This window comes from Lathamus discolor, chromosome 1 (assembly GCF_037157495.1).
Source record: "Lathamus discolor isolate bLatDis1 chromosome 1, bLatDis1.hap1, whole genome shotgun sequence".
In the NCBI taxonomy this organism is placed as follows: domain Eukaryota; kingdom Metazoa; phylum Chordata; class Aves; order Psittaciformes; family Psittacidae; genus Lathamus; species Lathamus discolor.
This window is the reverse complement of record NC_088884.1, coordinates 63,254,337-63,275,664: the sequence shown is the minus strand read 5'-3', so window position 1 is coordinate 63,275,664 and position 21,328 is coordinate 63,254,337. Positions and strand designations below refer to the sequence as shown.

Here is a 21,328-nt window from a genome sequence, read left to right as displayed (position 1 = left end):
CTATATTCCTTTTTCCTTTATTTCCTTATTCCTTTTTCCTTTCTATTCTTCCTCTGATTGGAAGTCAAAGATGTTGCTTGCAACCCTGAGATGATACCTGAAATGTTTATTCATCTTGAAGTATCTGTAGTTTTAATATATTTGAGAAGGACCTTTAGGAGTCAGCATAATAAGAACTTCTCTCCCTTACTCTTATGATTGTCTAACTGAACAGTTAACTTCTCAGTGTGTCTTGAAAAGATGAGATGGTTCTTTTGCTATCAAGATTTAAGATGGCCATCAGTTAATACTCTTTAAGGATGTATTTTGACCAGATTTTCTATTCAAGTGGTTTACAGAAGTATCCTGAGGCAATTATCCAATGTTACAAGATGATGAAGAGGAGCTTAGAAATACTCCAGTGCAAGCCAGGTAAGCAGCTAAATGCTTCTTTTTCTTTCTTTTTTTTTTTTTTTTTTCCCTGATAAGTCTCAGTTAAAGACAGCTTTACCTTACCACTCAGGAATGTTCTGTTTGAAGCAGCCCCAGCTAATCCATGAGTCATTATGGAACAATTTACAGTATATGCTGATCCATTCTACACTCATTCCATACCACACACTGTGGGACAGATGTGTGTATATGTTTCTTTCAAATTACTCTTACATAGTCCTAATGACACAGATACAAATCAAAACTTCAGCTAAATCACTCGTATAGTGAACAATCTCTTTAGGATCTTCTGGAAAAAAAAAGAAATGTACTTGCAAATGGTTTGTGTCCAGGGCTGCAAGAAACATGGAAGATCCAAGCCCTACAGTTTTCACTATATTGGTAGTTAAATTGAGCCAAGTGCCATGGAGCTCACTGCTGTTAGAAGTTTTTGCAATGAGAACTATAGGCTTTTGATTTCATATTCAGTCTAACCTGCTCAGATATTTTCGAAGATACTATACCAAGATGCAGACGTATACATTATAACGCTTAGTGATGTTTCTGTTGGAATTGAATTTGCAAATCTCTGACTGCCACACATTAATCTTATTTAATTGAAAATAAGTTTATTTTTCCCTGGACTGAACTGGAACTTAAAAGATTTGGCCCTTGGTATTTGCTACCAAAATCTTTTACAGGTAGTTTAATGACAACACTGTAATAGAGCCAAACTTGTCTTTAACACTTCTTTCTGAAATTTAATAGTTAGGGCCAGACTTCCAATTGCAGGTTTCTGCTGAATCGAAGCAATTAGCAGCAGCTGAAGATCTGTCCAGTAGTCAAAACGATACCCTAGGGTCTTTGTCACCATTTAGGTATCACTTTGCTTAGATTGGAGGATATCAAGTGGTGCTTGCTCTTTGAACTACCCTTGCACTTAGGACACCTACCAATAGTTTCACCTCAGTATGTGCCAGGCTGTGCCTGGTAACAGACTCAAAACACAGTCCTTCCCTGAGGGACTTACAGCCACAGGCATAGTACAATAGATGAGTAGTACAGGCAAAAGGAATATAGAGATGTTTTAAAAATAATGCCATAGTCTTAGCATTTTTTTAGTGGGATAGGGATGCTGGGGTTAGATAAAAGATGTGAATATGCACAGGCGAAATCAGAGATTCCTGGAAGAGTAAGAAATGCTAAATACATGATTTTGATTGATAATAGGTAGAAATGTTCTGTGCCAGGAGGAAGCACATATTCTTTTGAATGAGAGCATTCTGGCTCCAGTAGTCTTGTTACAGAGTTACCAAGTGTCGTGATGGTTCTGGTATTGAAATACCTCAGAGAAATGTCAGTGTGCATTAGGTTTTTCATCTGCAAATGGAGGCCAGTGTTACCTTTAAATGCTCTGAGATGTCTAATTAAAGAGCCATGTGAAAGTGAGATTCACAATAATGATGTTTGGTGGCACAGGCTGCGCAAGAAATTTGTGAAGCCTCCATCCCTCACAATGTTCAAGGCAAGGTTGGATGGGGCTTGGAGCAACCTGGTCTAGTGGAAGGTGTCCCTGCCCGTAGCAAGGGGTTGGAACTGGATGATCTTAAGGTATTTTCCAATCCTAACCGTTCTAAAATGATAAAAATGACTGTTGTCATAATTTTAAAAAAGGAAATTAATGTTAATTATTCACTGTGACAAAAATACTTATTAAAACAACCCAGTGTTTGGGGCAAGTGGGTAGCATGGTAATTTTTCAGTTAAGCAGTTGTAGCTTTGCAAGGTTGTAAGTTATTGAAAACAAGGTCTTGCAATGAAGTCTCAAGAAAACTTTAAAATTATCCCTACTCATAGAATGGCTTGGTTTTTGGGTTTTGGTTTTGTTTTTTTTTTTCTCTCCTTAGTATGTTTGTGGAAGCCTTACTATTGTTATATGAGTTATGTGCTAATGGAAAAATATAGTTCTAGATCTAGCTTTTAGTTTGGGGGCTACTCTTGAACATTTGCTAGGTTTAAACAGCATCACTTCTATTTACTATCTATCTGCGCTGTTCATCTGTCAGCATAAAATGTAAGAGCAGATGAAGAGCAAGAAGCCATGTACATGTATGAACTGTAGCTTGGGCATATGTATAACTTCTTTGTCACTGTGCTTGAAAACATAAAGGGAGAATGAAGCTGATGAAGAAGCAATAGTGCTGAACATGCACGGACCCTGTGCATCCTATGCCCAGCTGTCCCTGGGATGGTGTTTGCACTTTGCATATGTGAATATTCACAGTAGTGGATATAAGGAAGGATGCATACAATTAAAATTAATATAATTTATGAACCACAATTTGTGTAGATGTTTTCTGGCTGTTCTCCTGGTTGTGTGATTAGAAGTCCTAGTCCAAGACCCCCTGAAATAAACTTGCCTTCATTTATCTCTTCAGGGTGGGGCCACATCTATCCCCTAATTCTGGGGCCACATCTATCCACTAATTCTAGTGCACTGTCAGTTAGGGCCTGAACTTACTACTGAAGTAAGTGACAAACTCTTCCTGCCTTTAGCAAAATATGCCTTAGCATAGTGTATATTATGAGATGTTAAGTATTTTAACGACTGAAGCATCTGTATTCTGTTGAGCCATGAGATGGCATCCAAAACGGTCACAAGATACCAGTCTGATTGCATTCATCATGCTGGTATAACAGTGGTCTCTCCACATATTGTTTTCACCATTATTGCAGTCATATCACCAGAATGTCTCTGCCAATTCATATTCTTGAGAAATTTTTGTCACAAGAATAGGTGTTTTTTTCCCACACTGTTAATTTTCCTGAGTTATTAACCAACATGGGGCAAAATTTGGAAAATTTATCCCAATGACTGTTTTGTTTTCTCATTTATTTTATAATTCATAAAAGTGAAAAATGCCAAATGAAGCCATGAACAGGATAGTCTAAAACTATTAACATACAGTGCACTTTTGCTTTGTATTCCCTTTTGTCCTGGGAAAAGTCATCTTCTCTGCTTCAGTCTTCTTTTGCACTGTAAAATGAGAATTGTAATGCTTTTGTATTTCCCTAACCAAAGTGTTTTCAGGTTTATACTGAACCAGACGTTCCCACTGATGAGCACTTTCATGCATGAATGCCTTTGTTGTGGTCAGTGAAATTGCTGGTTTGAGTTGGGGTTCAAAATCTCTCCCTGTGTCATCTCCAGTTTCTGATGAGCAGTGAGGTGAGCACTTACAAGAGGAAATAAGAGAATTTAGGCCATGTAACTCTTCCTAATATCAGTGGAAATGTATTCGTAAACCCTCACACTTCAGTATTTGGAGTACTTTATAGCTTGACAACTTTCTAACATTATCATTTTACAGCTATTAGTCCAAATCCCCTAGACCTCTACTCAGTCTTTATGCAGGCAAATCTATTTAGAACTTTAATAGTGGAATGTACTTCAGAAAGGTCTGGACCATTACAGGAGAAGGAAAACAAAGAACTGATTGGCAATTTACTTAATGAAAGGTAAAGTCAAGGAAGGCATATTTCAAAGTTGTTTTACTAGAGGCAAACCAATGTTTGTTTTTACAATGAGCATTTTAGCCATAAGCAATAAAACTTTGATCCACTAGGCTGAAAATCTAAAAGTTGTTGTGTGATTGTTTATTAGTTTTTGACACATACTCAAATGGCAGGATAATATGGGAGGGTGATCTTTTTTGACAGGTGAAAGTCTACAGGCATATCTTCTGTTATTTGTTTATAGGTCGATTGTTTGCTATGAAATTCACTCATGAGACCAATTTAAGCATCAGGTTACATTCTACAGTTCGCAATTTCACATTGCAAGTGTCTGAAGAACTTTCAAAGTAATGCTATCTGCATCTGTAATTTTGCATTTGTCTTTTTTTTTTTTTTTTTAGATCTTCTCTTGCTCTCTCCTTTGTTTGTGATAATTCTGGAGATGGCATCAGATTTGGGAACCTCAGCATGTGAAGTTTGGCCAAGCGTGACCACACACCTGCTTTTCATGCATGACAGCTGAAGAAGATGGTAAGTGAAAAACTGTTGTGCTCCTCTTCTTGTTGAAGCATGTAAGATACCATATCAACAGTCTGGAGTAGTGTGCATGATAGATGTGGAAGAGTGTCTTTAAAGGGCTTGACAGGTGTTTATTGCCTGTCTTGAAAGGGTTTAATGCTTGCAGTCTGTAGCAGTCACTCTGGCATCTTTCCCTAATACTCCTGCAGCATAATCCCCACCTTGGTGCAAGGTGCTTGGAAAGGATGTGGCCATGTAAGCACTGTAGATGAGGAAGCCTTTGTTTCTGTCTGTTTCAGGATAAGTTATTGTTTAGTTTATGTTAACAATTTTATATGCAGCAAACACAATTTAAACAGTTCTTTGCAACGTTACGTGTTACAAAAGTTATACTTTATTTGATGCTATTCATTCTCTATTAGCATTATTTGATGTATTCTTTAAGTGCTGGCAGTATACTCAGCAGGACCAGATTTTTAATGTTAACTTCAACTTGTCTGCTTGCTGTCCTTCTGGAAATGATGAATGTTTTTTGTAGATTTATTACTGTGGTTGAAGTAGACAACGACTGAGATGTTTTTTGAATTATGTGTTCTGTGGCGTTGTGTAATTAGTAATGCAGGAGTTAACAAGCACTAGATGTAAGAAGCTGGGAAGGGATTCAGAAAGTTAAAAACATTGTCATATTTGAATGCAACTTACTTCCTACAGCATTAGATGTTTCTGTGTGTCTAAACATGAGCATGCCTGTGTTAGATATCTGAAAGTAGCCAAGCAGCAAGGGAAGTATTCAGTCACTTTGGTGCTACCTGCTTTAACTCCACTTTCAGCTGAGTGCTATCTTTGTTAAAGCTGTAGAAGTGGTGAGATTACTGCAGCCTTACAGGCATTTCTCTGAAAAGCAAAACTGTGGGGCATCCATTTTTATGTGTATTCCGTGCTTCTTTAGAGTAAATTGTGCAGGAGAATTCCACCATTAATGGTGTGTGACCTCATTAATAGTTTACGCCAGAAGCATCTTACATTGTGCTTGCATTCTTCAGGATAATTTAAAGCACTCATATAAGTTGTTGCTATTTGAATATGTCCCTAAAGCCTATGATAAATACATTAACAGATTTTGGACCCAGAGACTTAAAATAAAAGGGGGGTCATGGGGAGAAAACAACAACTCAAACCATGAAGTGATAATGAAAAGTAGACTAGCCAACATATTGATATTTCCTTTAGGAGACTCAGGAAGCTGGGGTTTGGCTCTTGTATTTTATACAGCACTACCTCTAATCTCTTAGCTGGTTTTATTACTGCAATGTAGTATTCCAGTTTTGTTTCTTCCCACTGCTCTGACGATTTTGTTTCCTACTAGTATATGTTGTCTGATGAAAAGACAGCTCTCTTTTTATATAGGTGAATCTGAACTAGCAAAAGATAAACATTGTTTCATTCTTTTACAAAAAGAGATGACATCTGAAAGGCAAGTTTTAAATAGTATTAATTATATCCCTTGATTTTCCCCTTTATCTGAGGAATGTGGAAGTTATTGAACCTGTATATATTGCCCCTAGAACAAACAATCCTGGGGTTAGCTTCTGGTTTTTATCTGTTTCTTTCTAACACTTACATTCCAAATTGTTGCTCATAATTTCCAACCATTTCTTTTCTGAAAAATATGTTAAATGTGTTTTGCTTTTTGTTTGAATTATATGTGTTGAGACAGAATAGGTAGCAGAGGAGTAACAAAATCATTCTTCCATGCATTAATCTGAAGCCTGATCTCATCTTTGAACTACATTGATTAGGATAAATTATGGAATAAATCCCAAATTATGGACTAGGGAAAAATGCAAGTGGATTCTGGATGAACTTGGAGTTGGTATACTATATATACCATATATATATACATATATATATATATATATATGGTGTGTGTGTGTATATATATATATATATCTCCACAAAGTATACTTTGTGTCAGTATAACATGGATAAACAGGATCTTTAGGAAATGCCCCAAAGTGATTTGGTTTTAGCCCCTGAAACCAAGGCTAGTAGAAAATATTCAGTTTGGCTTGCACTTTTCACAGTTCTGTTTAAAAAAAGTTATTAAATCTTGAAAGACTTCTCAGCCTGACACGATACAGTGAAAATTCTTTCTTGAAAAATATTTTTTTTTCTCAGAAAGGGTGTGAAAAATTATTTAACAAAAAAAAAAAAATTACAGAAACCCTTTTCTTTCAGAAATAAAGCTATAAGGCTCCAAAACATTTGAGCACTTCCATTTCTGTAGGCACAAGGGAACTGTACCCTATATATAAAAATACATAAGCACATGCTTAACTTTTAGCAGGTATTAAGTCCCGTTCATTGCATTAGGACTTAAGCATACACTTACATCTTTGAGAAGCAGGGCCTGCCTCATGTTAAGTTCCAAGCTGAAAGTTTCATAAGGTGTTGAAGGTGGTCCAACATTCACTGACCAACTGTACCAAATGCTGCCAATGCAGCAAGCCAGATAAAGACCTAGCTTAATGGGATTCTGAATTACAATAAGTAAATTATAACAAATCCTGTTGACAGAAGCCTCTGGGCCGGGTCCAGGCCTGAAGCCAGACTGAAATTTCTCATGTAGCAGGTAATCAGTAAGATGAGAAACCAGCTGCAAGAGAAGGGCCTCTTTTATGAAACAAGAAGGTACTCTGAGAGACAAGTATTAACTCAGTAACCTTTTCAGTAACAGCAACAACTAGGGCTTTTCACCGCCTGGACTTCAAAAAAGTGTAATTAATTGGAGAGAAAACCAATTATATTATTTCAGGCAGCCATCCTGTTGGTCATATATGTGAAGACTGGTTCATTAGATTTGCGTTACTTTAACAGTGTAAGCAAAGCCCATAAAGAACTTCAAATGAAGGTTAATTCATTAGACAGGGCAAGAACTGCTAGACTGGCATTATCCACTTCGTAGTATTTAGCTGAGCAATGTGATAACTTTTCAGATCCATCTGGGATTTCTTTTTTCCATGATGGACTCTAAAATGACCCATTTTACTTAAAAACAATGAAGCTGGTGTTTCCTTGTCCTTTGTGATAATGTTTTTAAAGCAGTTGTCTCTAGGGTTTGGTGCAAGCTTTGGCACATAGCACAACATATCCAGTCACCAGATTGATTGATGTGTATAGGTGATAGTATCTGTCAGACTGCCATTTACCCTTTCCTTTATGGAGTTCTTTCCAAAATAATATTAGAAGTGTCTGAATACTGTAGAAGGTTTTAGAACAGTTTAAATGTAACTTGAGTAGCTTTTGTAAAATACATGGTGATTTGTGGCGCATATCTGGATTGATGTTTCCAGTTAGTTTTCCTGGTGACATATGGCAATCAGTTCCCCTATGACACCCACAGGCTGGAGTTCATTGTGTTCTTTTGTAGAAGGTGATGTTGCTGAGTTCTTGCTCTTCTTCTGACATCTGTAGCATCCAGTTGTGATAGTGGGACTGCGTTCAGTTACTGTCTTCCTGAAAGACAATAGGTTCCTTAGTAGTAGCTTGTTCACGTGGGAAATCAGGAACAACTATATCAAATCAAGGAAGCAAGTAATTCAGTGCAGCATGTCATGGGGTAAAAGTTGCTGGCTTAGCAAGCAGCAAAGTCTAGTGAGCTCCTGTCAGGTAGGCAATAGAGGTGCACCTACACAGCACTAGAGATAGCCTGGGAGCCTGCAAAGCAGAGCTCCAGTGTGGAGTGCCTTCACTGCAGCACTTCAGAGGGGGACAACATGGACATTGTCAGTGTCCCCAACAGCTGCTATCCATCAAAGCAAACCTGTCCCAAGGGTAAAAAGGATTATATGGTACAGATAGAATTTCCCTTTATTCCATAAACTTAACTTTTTCAAACCATTCTACAGTACATCTTTCTCCATTTCAGCTCCCTTTCCTTCCCTCACAGATTAATTGCCATTTCCTACAAAACTGTGGAAGTAGGGAATCATTTCACTTCGATTTTTAGTTTCAGGGTTAGTAATGCAGCCTAAGTTAGTAAGAGAAAGGTATTCCACAGGAGAGCAATTCATCTGACCTACCTGCATCTTTCATCTTCTCTATGCACTGAGACAAATGACAAGCTTTGATGACTTTATGCCTACTTTTTCATCATCTGAAATTTGCTGAGGTAGAGCCTGTTTTCGCAGATTCTTCCCCAGTGGATGCAGGGGAAGGTTAATTGTAGAATTTTTAAGCTTTGAGGTTTGGATTTTTCAAATGGAACACTTCTTTTGATGAAGATTTTTAGATCTTAACTTCTTAATTTTAGAAATAAGCAAATAATAATTAACAATGCTTTCTTAATAAACAAATTAAAAAAAAAAACTTGAAAATGAGCTGAATTCCCTTCTATTTTTTTTTGCTTTGGTCTTCATAGTAAATATGATTTTTGTTATAAACTAGTGCGGAAGAGAGGTTGTGGTCCAAAAATGTGGACCCTTTTGTGCAAGAAGTAACTTGTGAACTGGAAATTCTAGTCTCCATTTTGTGACTAGAGAAGCATGGTGATCTATGCAGATGATATATCAAACTCATCAGGAGAACACAGGCTGAAAACAAACATGGCAGTCATTGGCCATATTAGAAACATGGGTTCAGCTTACAGTCCTGCTAGTTTCTCTGTGCAACCTTTCAGGCACCTCTTTAGTATAAACTGAGTGGCTGCTATTTATCTATTTCTAGCAAAAGGAAGTAAGAAGAGTTGATTAAAACTTGTTCTTTCATAGTAGTTCTGTGAGAGAAAGCTGATTCTCCTAACCAAATGATATTTCCACTGGAAATCTACCTTCTGTGAAAATGTTTGATGTTATTGCTTGAATTAGGTGCCCCACTCTCCCTTGGGCTTTTAAATGGAAGGTCATCATTTTCTAGGCTTGCAAAACTGTAGGCAAATAATAATAATAGTAATAATAATAAAAATACTTGCTAGATCTTTTTATGAGAGCTTATTACATAGTACTGAAAGTATAATTAGCAGAAAAGGCTGGATCGAAGCTCAAGGTAATTTCCTGTTCCCACTTTCATGTACTCTTCTGAGGTGAAAGTAAATAGTAGCACCTTCTGCTGTATTTCTTAGTAGAAATTTGTTGTTCGTGCTGCTCACACTGGCTGTCCAGTGTAGCCCAGGTCCATTCCTGTTTGTTTTGGCATGCAAGTGACTACTGGGAGCTGCAGCTTGCTCTTAGCAAATTTTCTGTGAAAACTTTCTAGTGGCAAGCTCTTAAGAGCTCTACTGAATATGTCTTAAGCCTAAATTGACGTATTCAAATTTGGGTGGATTTTCAGGCAATAGCTTAAGAGAGTGCTACTCATCTTGGCCCATAAATTTCTTCACAACATAAGATCTCTTCAAAAAGTAGTTGGGGCAGAGAATAAGGATAACAAGATATTTCTCAAAAATGTCACTGGTCTCTTGTGAACATCCAAGTCTAATAAAAAAAAATAAATAACATGGAACATATCGGGCTAAAATAGCCATTTTGAAAAACTCATAAGCAACTGAAAACATAGCAGATAAAGAGAATTCTTTGGCAGCCATAACTATAGATATAGCTACCACTTGAAACACAAATGTTTCCAAACTGTAAGTGCTTGTATCATGGAGATTACCATATCATCACAGGCTGTCATTTGTCCTTTTATCAATGCAATGTGAAATCCCTGTGAACATAAATACAGATTAATCTTCAAGATACTTGGCATACCAGCTCTGTAGAATACTTCTTCAGTACTGTCAGAAAACACACTCAGCACGGCTACCACATGGCTTCACTGAAGCTTTTAAATGACTGCGGGGTCAGTGCCCAACACCTGGCCTTCTCCAGTCACAAACATTTCAGCACTCACCAAGCAATGGATTTGTCTCCATTACGTTGTGCATAACACTCCCTTGCACAGGAAGCAATAATCTAAGAGTAATTTTCTACTACTATTACAAACCTCCTAATAGGAGCTTATACGTGATAACTAGGGCGCTCAAATATATTTTGGAGAGTGTATTTTTTTTTCCTAGCCAGTTTTCCTTTTTCTTTTTTTTTTTTTTCATTTGGTAACTTCTGAAAATATTTTACTGCTTAAAGAACCACTTTTAAAATCAAATCCTTTGTGATTAGTAACGTACAACTAAAGACATTTTGAGCATTAAACACCCCTGTGAAATCCCAGGAGTTTTGCTACAGCATGGCTCTAAAATTACAATGGAATTACAGGGCTGGAAGAAGAATCATAACTACATAGAAGAAAGCTAATACAGTTCTTTACATGTCTGTTTAATAAAGAATCCTTCAGTTCTCAGCTGAAAAAAAAAAAAAAAGCAAAGCTTCATTAAACTTGGTATGATAATACATGCTACATTCACTGAAGAAAAATATGAAGTCAATACCCGAGACTGCAGTGTGTTCAGAAAGGAAAATAATTAAATTGATATTGTTTCCTTGTTTGACAGGGCATCCCATGGGAGGGGATATTACTTGGCTGCACCAGTAATGGCTCTCTATTTATGCAAAGAACTATTATGTTAAATTAAAACCTCTCTCTATTTATCAAGCAGCCAAAACTAATAAAACTATGGCATTAAGAGTAAACTGCTACTAGACTATTACTTCCTGCGTCAGAGTATTATTTATAATTCAGTTTAGACAAAGCGCCTGCTCCTTAGGGAATGCTGAGATGTGGTATTGACACAAGAGCTCTTTACTACTGGGATACAGGAATCAAATTGTTTTGCAGTCAGCTATGGTTGGGAACAGTTTCTGCTGGAAAAACAGCCACACCAAAATCCCTTCAGAAGTTTTTAAGAAATAGATTAATAAAACGAATGCCCAAAGTATTGTTTATAAGGAGGAATGCTAGTGGGAAGGCAATAATACCTCTATAAAATAAAAAAGGTTTAAAAAAAAAAAAAGAAAATTGTGAATGTGGACAGCTTCTGCCCATGTGATTTTACCCATTTATTTATTTTCATAATAATCCAAAGACTTTTTTTCTTTTGGCAGCTAGAGTTTTTAGCACTAGAAACTTGATATGTCCTTCAATATAGTATTGTGCTTAGTGCACACTAGATTCTCCAATTTTGAATTTATAAGGAAGTTCCTCAAATTGATGTACTTGTGCACTATAGAGCCTATATGGTAGGCGGATAGAAATACGAAGTACCATTCAAAATTCAAGCAACAGGTTGCATGATATGAATAATCTAAAAAGGTAGACTAAAAAAAAGGTAGAAAATATGAATTTTCAGCTATTTTGAAACATCAAATAGCATGTTTAAAAATACTTCTGTCACTAAGGCAACTTCTCTGGGAGGTTACCAGACATCCCAGTAATGCCCGTGTGTGATGCACTCATGCATAAGAAAAGCAAGGAAAAGAAAGTCTGATACATCAACCACTGCCAGCCAGTAATGACCAGTGGAATTCAGCTAATACAGACATTGTAGTTCTAATGCCTAGTGGGAATTTGATTACGGCAATTAGGGGACAATTCTGAACATAGTCCAAATCATGCGCCTCTCTGTTTCATTTTATTTTCTTTAAAAGAGCTATCAGCATTCTTGGCCTCTGAAAATATACATAGTAAGTCTCCTGAAAACTTTTAAGTAGGGTTATAACTTTGTTCACATAATAGTGACGTTCAAGTGAGTTGCTACTTGCAAAAGGAAAATTATGTATGTGTTTAAGTGTTTGCAGAGTCTCATGCTAAGTGCTTGGAACAGAAAGCTCTTCTGTAGTTTGCCTAGCCCCAAATACAGCCGTTCCTCTACAGCAAAGCACCCAGGCATGATGGCTGATCGGCCCCAAGAGACAGAACTTCAAGGATGCAGTTTCAGGTCCCAGGTTCAGGGTGAAGGAGATGAGGCTGAAAGACTCCAATCACTAGGGAAGTTCAGTAAGAAAAGAGCTGCTTAAATTGTCTGATTGTTAGTACAATATAGGTGGAAATTAAGGGGAATAAACCTCTCATAAACATACATGGAGCTGCAGCCATGGCAATGACATCACTGGCAGCCAATTGGGTAACTGTCTCCATACTGGTCCGTCAACTTCTACAGCCATTTAAAATTTTTTATTATTCTACCACATGAATCTGGACTGCAGCCACTCACCATAAGACAGACTGGACTAATAAATCTTTGGCACATGTAACCACCATGTTTAATGTAAAACAACCCATACACTTTTTTTTTAATATGATTTATAAAACAGAACATGAAGCTACCTACATGATCTTTTCTAGCTACAGCAGATAGTGTTATTTATCGCACATTTCATTACTAACAGCAATTCAGTCATGTTACCTGACCTTAAGGACTTATGATTACCTGATCCAACATGTTTCACGTGATAAAAATGTCGAGCTTAGAGAAAGCCACCAGTTTAGCTTTCTGTGAAATCTAATTATAAACAGCAACGTTAAAAAAAAGTTAACGGTTTAAATAGTCAGGGCAGTTACTCATATTTTAAGTGTTTGTTTTGATTGAAATGAAAGCCAAAAGGGCACCGTGCAGCCTTGTATGCTATGAATAATTCAGCTTCATCTCGTCCACCTTCATTTTGGCCACTCAGCTTCAACTCTGGTTGCTCAGCTTGGCTTCTGCAAATAACTCTTCACAGTGCTGTGGGAAGCGTACATCCTTCCCTCTATAATCTCCATCTCTATCCTGCACTGGTGCATAATGGAAGAGAAATCAGTGAAGCTGTTCATGGGAATGGACTCAGCCTTTTCCTTAACTCTCAACACATGGGTCCACAGACCATGGTGCTTTGAAATGTACTGTTAAATTGCAGATGTTAAGTTTTATGTTGGCATGAGCTGTGTTATAACTGGCCTTGTAGATCGCTAGACAAACTAATAAGGTGAAATCTTGTCACAGGTAATATCGATATTGTGAGTTTAGGAGCTTGTCCCAGACTAAATATTTCTGTTTTCCTGTTCCTTACACCTTTCTTTGTCTTGCTATGTATATGTATTTTACTCAAAATAGAAAGGCTCATGAGCAAGCTAAATAAAAGGAAGGAGCATCCACTTGTGGAAAATTCTCCTACATTGCCAGTAGTAATAAGAACACCAATGGCAACAATAATGATAATTTCTTCAATCACAGTGGTGACTAAGAGCTTTAGCTGGAAACTTGGATGATACTGTGTCTGTGCAGGCAGGTCTTGTACAAACAAAATTAAAAGATAAATGTTGTCCCCAAGAATGCTGATTTAAGATCAGTGATACAATGCCTTAGAATAAAGATTATAAATGCACTTTAGTTTATACATTCTGTGACTTCTCATTTAAAAAAATCTTATTTTTCTGCCTGTTGTATAAAATTGGAAAGAATAATCACATAATTTGACACGTGTTAATTCTATAGTTATTAAGTCAGTGCATTATAATTTTTCTCCTAGAAAATGAGTAAATATGTTTTTTTATATATGTCACATGTTATGTCTCCAAGTATGACCTGACATATAGCAATACTTTCTGTAGTACGTTAGCTCTTCCCATTCCTTCATTCCTTCTGTTTTGTGTGATAGCAGATGAACTGAGATGACCTCATACTACAGCTTTGCTTCTCTGGAAAAATGAAGTTGTCAACAACATAGGAAAAGACTTGTAACCACAGGAAACAAAATGTTCACAGGAGCTGGACTAAGACTATGGAACTTGTTGCCAGACAAAATAAGAATGACCAGCACGTGTGACACACTAAGCTCTCAGTGCAAGAACCAATTATTCAACTTAGCTTTCCCATGACAGTCATTTCACACAACCTTAGACTAAATGCTCCTCTGGTTGTAAGACTATGAAAAGCTCAAAAATGTTTAGAAGTTGAAAAAACCTACAAGCTCATACATAATTTCCCTGGAAAATAGCTGGACATTACAGTGACAGTCTGGCACAACCTGCATGAATAAACAGTTACTAAAAAAATAAATAAAGCAAGTAATCTGTGCCTGTCTGTGGGAGTGGCAGGATTCTGAAGCATGTCTAAAGCCATGTAAGATCTCACAAGCCCAGTACGATCCTTTTATACTTACTGTTATTTCTTATTAGGTCTCAAAAAAATATCAGTCAAACCATTAGGCAGTAAACATTATGTATGTACTGTCTGTAGTGACTTCTAGTGTCATCTGTTCCTCCTAAAAAATGCTATATAACAGTTCACAGAGAGCCTATTTTTGGTGCTATCCTATACCTTTAATTTTTTCAGCGTCTTTTATGGTTGTGTCCCAAACCATACAGTTTAAACTATAACAATTGAATTGACTTGAATTGAATTCGATTGAATTGAATAGCAGTATTTTCATGCCTTTATATTTTGTGGCTTATGCCAATCTTCAGTAAAATTCACTGAAGCACTGACATGCAATGAAGATGATTCCTCAAAAAAATTGCTGAAATAAGCCATCGATTCAAAAGATGCTTTTCTGTTTCCCAAACTGTTCTGCAGAAACAGCTACTCAAGGCATTTAGAAAGAGTGCTGTCACAGTCATTGTGTGCTTGTTATTAGCAAGTGAAATAGAGCTAAAACTTCTCAAGAATACTAATGCTTTTGCTTGAAGTAACCTAAACACAGAAGTGTCTGATTTCAGTCATTTTGTCTTAGCGTGAAAGGCATACATATGCTAGAAGTCATGCGTGGTATTTGGATGCTAATGTGAGGTTGGCCTAACTCCTTTTTTCTGAGTTGTGTACCAAAATCTTCATGTGATCAAGAGCCACTGAAGATGCATACCATCTACAGAAGGGAATGGGAGGTCCTGGAGTGATTCACAGACAGTAGCTTACAACAGCTCCCAGAGGAGCTATTAATTTATGGTAGAACAGGTCTAGCTCATACCAGCCAGGTTGCTGGATCCCCAAGCAGCCCATTGATTTTGGCTTTAGCAGCTGCTGCTGGCTCAATTCCGTTCATGGCCAGACAGTTGAATTCCTCCTCCTTTTTTGCCAGCAGTCTTCTGACTAGCCATGTGATTCAGCTATCAGCTTGGACCAGTAATTAACCATTTATGCAGGGCCATGCTGTGGTGTGCAAGCAGTTCCAGAAGGGTTTAGGCTGCTGCTGTGCAACTGGTGAACCTTTTAGGAACCCAGATAGGTACCTGCAGCAAACAGGATGTGAGAAAATAAAAAGTATCCCTTTCCTAAAATTGAAGAAATTGGGCGTTTTGTTGTGACCTTGCCAAAAATATAAATGTACCAATTGGAAAAAGGGAAATATAACCACAATTTTCAAGAAGAGGAAAATAGAAGACCTTGGAAACTACAGACCAGTCTCACCTCTGTGCCTGGCAGGATCATGTAACAGATTCTCCTGGAAGGCATGCTACGGCACATGAAAAACAACAAGGTGCTTAGTGACAGCCAGCATGGCTTCACCCAAGGCAAATCCTGCCTGACCAATTTGGTGGTCTTCTATGATGGGACTACAGAACTGATGGATAGGGGCAAGGCAGCTGACGTCATCTACCTGGACTTGTAGAAAGTGTTTGATGCTGTCCCACATGACATCCTTGTCTCTAAATTGGAGAGACATCAATTTCATAGATGGACGACTCAGTGGATAAAGAACTGGCTGGATGGCTGCATGTAAAGAGTTGTGGTCAATGGCTCAATGTCCAGCTATAGACCATAGTGTCCCTTAGGGTTTGGTGTTGGGACCAATCCTGTTCAACATCTTTGTTGCCAACATGGGCAGTGGGATTGAGTGCGCCCTCAGCAAGTTTGCCAGTGACACGAAGATGTGTAGTTCGGTTGGTACACTGGAGGGAAGGAATGCCATCCAGAGGGACCTTGACATGCTTGTGAGGTGGGCCAATGCCAGCCTCATGGAGTTTAACCAATCCAAGTGCAAGGTCCTACACCTGGGTCGGGGCAATTCCAGGCATAGCTACAGTTTGGGCAGAGAAGAGATTCAGAGCAGCCCTGCGGAGAAGGACTTGGGGGTGTTGGTCAGTGAGAAACTGAACATGAGCCGGCTTCAGTGTGTGCTTGCAGCCCAGAAAGCCAACCGTACCCTGGGCTGCATCAAAAGGAGCTTGACCAGCAGGTCAAAGGAGGTGATCCTGCCCCTCTACTCTGCTCTCGTGAAATCTCACCTGGAGTATTGTGTGCAGTTCTGGTGTCCTCAACATGAAAAGGACATGGAACTGCTGGAACAAGTCCAGAGGAGGGCGACGAGGCTGATCAAGGGACTGGAGCACTTTCTGTATGAAGAGAGGCTGAGAAAGTTGGGGCTGTTCAGCCTGGAGAAGAGAAGGCTGCATGGAAACCTCATAGCAGCCTTCCAGTATCTGAAGGGGGTCTATAGGGATGCTGGGTATGGATTATTCGTTAGGGACTGTAGTGATAGGACAAGGGGTAATGAATTAAAACTTAAACAGGGAAGTTTAAATTGGATATAAGGAAGAATTTCTTTACTGTAAGGGTGGTGAGGCACTGGAATGGGTTGCCCAGGGAAGTTGTGAATGCTCCATCCCTGGCAGTGTTCAAGTCCAGGTTGGACAGAGCCTTGGGTGGCATGGTTTAGTGTGAGGTGTCCCTGCCCATGACAGGAGGGTCGGAACTAGATGATCTTAAGGTCCTTTCCAACTGTAACTGTTCTGTGATTCTAATTGCACTGATCAGTTTTCTGAAGACCAAAGGAAGCAAGCAGGAAACTCTGGGAAGCCATCTGTGATGTATGCAAAGCTGAACAAACCCCAGCAATTGAAGTACTGAATGCGAATGGTACATAAATCTACGGTAGCATAGACTTGGAAAGGAAGAACGAATTGAAGCAGAAAAAAAATCAACTCTGACGGAAAACAGTGTAGAGCATAATATTAAGTAATGCCTCCATTTTTTGTTTATATACATTTCCATACATCTGTAGTTGAATCTTACTTTCCTTATACACACACACACACATTTATGTAACATATAGACACTAAAGTACCTTTGAGGACTGAAAAATTGCTCATTGCTGGTAGAATCAGACAGGCAGTCTCCAGCTGCTGGCTGTACTTGAAAGGAGAAATCTTCAAAAGCTCCAGTGATGTGAGGCAGTACAAAATATCAACAGAAAAACAAAAGTGGGTGAGTAGACATGATTTCTTTTCCAATTTGTTGGCCAGCAGCATACCTGAAGACAGATCCCTTGTGAAAGGATCCTTAAATGTTTTGCCTGTCAACTCCTTTTGAGAAAGTTGGTACAGGGACCCATGCTTTCTTCACACAAGTAGGGCCAAACAGAGCTTGAAACTGTTCATCTCATCTGCATTTTGACCTGCCTTTTTTCTGCCTTCCTGCAGTAAAACAGAAAAGTACAAGAACTGGAGCTTGAAATTTGGAAACCCTTAGGCACTGGATAAGCCTGGGACAAATGACTATTAATGGCACAGTTATCACTCCCAGTCACAGAAGATAATCCTTTGCTTAGCTTTTAAAAGCCTATACTTTGTGTTGCTTGCAAAAAAGGGGAAAAAATAATCCATCCATTCAAACTTATGCTTACAGAATAAAAATGGTGAACTAAAGAAAGAAGACTTATTTAATAGCTGGGGACAAGGTTTCAGCTTGTGAGACTCCCTGTGGTAAGAGCAAGCCCAGAGGAGAGAGAGTGGTTTTTGACAACAGTGATTTCTGAAACATCTTGTGCAAACCAGAAGCACGTAAAGAAAGCTGAAGATAAAGAAAATAAAGACATCACATAGCTGCACACCCCAAAAAAAGTGTTTCTAGCTATTTCAGACCTGGAAATGAAATAGTCTGTCTCAGAAGGTGTTAAAATGCATGGTGAAGCAAGAAGGAAATGTGAAGCAAAATTAAATGAAAGGCAGAAGCTTTCCTGAGCATAAGCTATATAATCTGAATGCTAAAAATATTCTGTTCTATCTCCCCAATCTTTTATAATTGCCAGAGTGCAAGCAGCTACTATTAAAAAACAGAGTTGATTCAAGGCCATTATTATTATTGTTGTTGTTATAATTACATTAAGGCACTGAATATCAGTATTACCTATCTATGAGGAGGAGCCATTTCTCTCTGCTATGCATACACACAGAGGCAAGAACTAGCCTCCATTTCTGTAGTGTGCAGCATGTATAATGTACATGGCACTGTTTTTTCATTAGATATTACTTTGTTAATACCATTCCTTGCATGATACCAAAAAAAGCAAAAAAAAAAAAAAAAAGGACCACCATAACAAAAAAAAAAAAAAAAAAAAGAAGAAAAATCCAAACAAACCACATAAAACCCCCAAGATAGTGATTGAAACTGACAGAAGAGGTGATTCTGCTAACTCAGTGCTCATATGCTTACTATTTAGCCATTGATTTCTGGGGAGGACAAACATTAAGTATACTGGGAGCTTTATTTAAAGATTTTAACTCAGATTTTTGGAAGCTCGTGTTTGGAATCCTTCTCAATGATATATTGTGATGTAACATTTGCTGCAATAAATTATGGCCTCATTAGAACTGAGCAACTCCATTAACTTTAATTATATCATGGTAACTGAGAGTGTAATTTGGCCCTCTGGGAATAGAGTATACATTTAAAGTTCTACAAGGTAGAAGAGGCAGAAGAAATTTGCCCTTCAGCTGGAATTGTGAAAGAAATTATAAGTTGTTTTAGTTATTCTGTCCAACCTTAACAAATCCTGTTAATGAAATAGTCTCAGTATATAGTTTCCAGTATGTGGTAGTTGGTAGAACAAGTACTTTCGCTGTCGCTATCTTGCAGGTGAACACAGACCTGCAATTAAAGCTTTTGGGCAGTGACTTTTTGCTCAGGAAATAGGAGAGCAGAAGCTGAGTAAACAAGATGAGTGCATTTGCAGCAGCTGACTGTGTGTTTTACAGAAATCGGCAATTATGGTTCAGGACTAAGCTCAGGCAGAGGATGCAGAAGGCTTGGAACCAAGGAATTAAGCAGTAATATTTGCTTATTTGATGCAATACCATGGCAACAAGCTGTTATGTTGCAGAAGGTAAAGCAAACAAAAAGCTGTAGGCAGATCCTTGTGATAAGAATGAACTATTTTTTCATCCCAACTTTTGTAGCAGTAAGCAGGGAGTTGATATTGTTAATGCGCTCTATTGATAGCCCATTAAGTCCTTTAAAAATGTGACTGAGAAACATGAGTTTAGATCACAAGAATAGGAAAGAATAATTTGCAAATTTTATTCCCAAAGAGAGACGTGTGAGGGAACATTTACCTGGCATGCAGGGTTATTTTGATATTTGCTTTTGGTTTGTCTTCCTAAGATAAATGAGTTTGTTCATTAGTGTTCACATCCAATGGATTTCAAGGGCTTGAAACCAGTGAAAGATAAACCGTGTGGGCACTGGAAGCTGAAGTTCCCATGAAAAGCTGCAGGACAGTCAGAGACCATCAGCAAAAACAAGCCACTAAGCACCCAGGCTATGTTAAACCCCAAATGATTCTATGGTATGGCTATGCCCAGGAGATATAGAGCCCATAATGTTCTTACAGGTTTGGCACTTGAGTTGCATAATGCTTTCCATGGAAACCTGAGCTCAGTCTCAATACAAATGCACTCAAGCTCCAGCAGTTTTTGCATTAGAAAATTCCTCAAGGAAGGATCTTTGGGGTTATGTCTGATTTTTTGACTCTGACACCACTACCAGGGACACGTCCACACAGTTGTCCTTGCTGCCTAATCTGTACTTTATACCAGATTTACAAAGCAGTATGATAAAGAATTCCATTCTATACCCAAACAGAGCAGTCTGGATACTTTAGATACCAACACTGAAAACATTTTGCTGCAAGCTCCTGTGCTGAAAGCTATTAAGTTTCTGTACTGGTGCAGTTTGTGTTTACCTAGTACTCCAAGTTTTAGGCTTTTTTCAGATCAGTTCCAAGTTTAGCTGAAGCTCTGCTAAAGTGAGTAGCAAATTTCGGCTCCATATGCCATTCAGTTTTAAGTCATTTCTGACTCGGGCAAATGTACTGCACCAGCTGTATGTAAGATATGGGTTCAGGGGTTTCTGAAGGGTCTAAGCATGTTTAGATCTGAGTCTAAGATGTGAACGAAAGCCTATAATGATGAGGTGACTGAAGAAAGTAATATCTAATTTAAAGATAAACCTCAGAAAACCATCTAAAACATGAATACCTTGATTATGTAGAAAAATGTATGTGATATTGGAAGCAATAGGAAGATAACATTTATTTAGGAATAGACTTCCACCTATTTGTTTAAATTATGGGATGGAAAGGAAGCAAAGGGAAAAGAGAAAATTTTGAGGAGGAAAAGAAAAACTTTTTCAAATTGGTAAGTGTACGGAAACCTTTCCGTTTAACGTGTTTAAGAATTTTCTGTGTTTAACAGAAGTGGCCTGAAAAATTGCAATGAAAAAGACCATTTGTAAAATTTTAAATGATCTGTAAAAATAACACTGTGCTAAATAAATACCTAGGAAATCCAAGCTGGTTTTTGCCAGAATAGGACCCAATTTTCTCTTTCACTTCCAGTCTTCTTAGTTTTATTTTTCTTAATTAATGCATAAGGAAGAGGTACAAAAGGCATAATCAATACCTTTCCCTATTTAACTGAGTAAGAATAAGTGACTTATTCTTACTAACAGCTTCTATTTTCTAGCAATTTATTTACTATTAACTAGTTAACTGGAATAGGGAATATATTTGTACTTCTCATAACTTTATACTGCTTCTTAGGCCATTTTTCTCAGATTTTTATAAGCAACTTTTGCTTCTGAATGTAATATGCTCTCATTCCTACAGTCCTTTGAGACAATGGCAAATACCCACTCCTTTCAAAAGATCTGTTATTTACAAACTCAGCTTTCTTATATTTTTGGTAGTTGGTATCA

At 37.9% G+C, this 21,328-nt stretch overlaps 1 long non-coding RNA gene across 1 annotated transcript in view; it reads left to right on the top strand.

The window, feature by feature from the left end:
- Positions 1-375: 375 nt before the first annotated feature.
- The window catches only part of LOC136007166 (uncharacterized), a 43,742-nt gene continuing 22,789 nt past the window's right edge, over positions 376-21,328 (top strand). The window contains exons 1-2 of the long non-coding RNA XR_010609518.1: positions 376-411; positions 4,329-4,458. This is a non-coding gene — a long non-coding RNA (uncharacterized LOC136007166). The remainder of the gene's footprint in view (positions 412-4,328; positions 4,459-21,328) is intronic.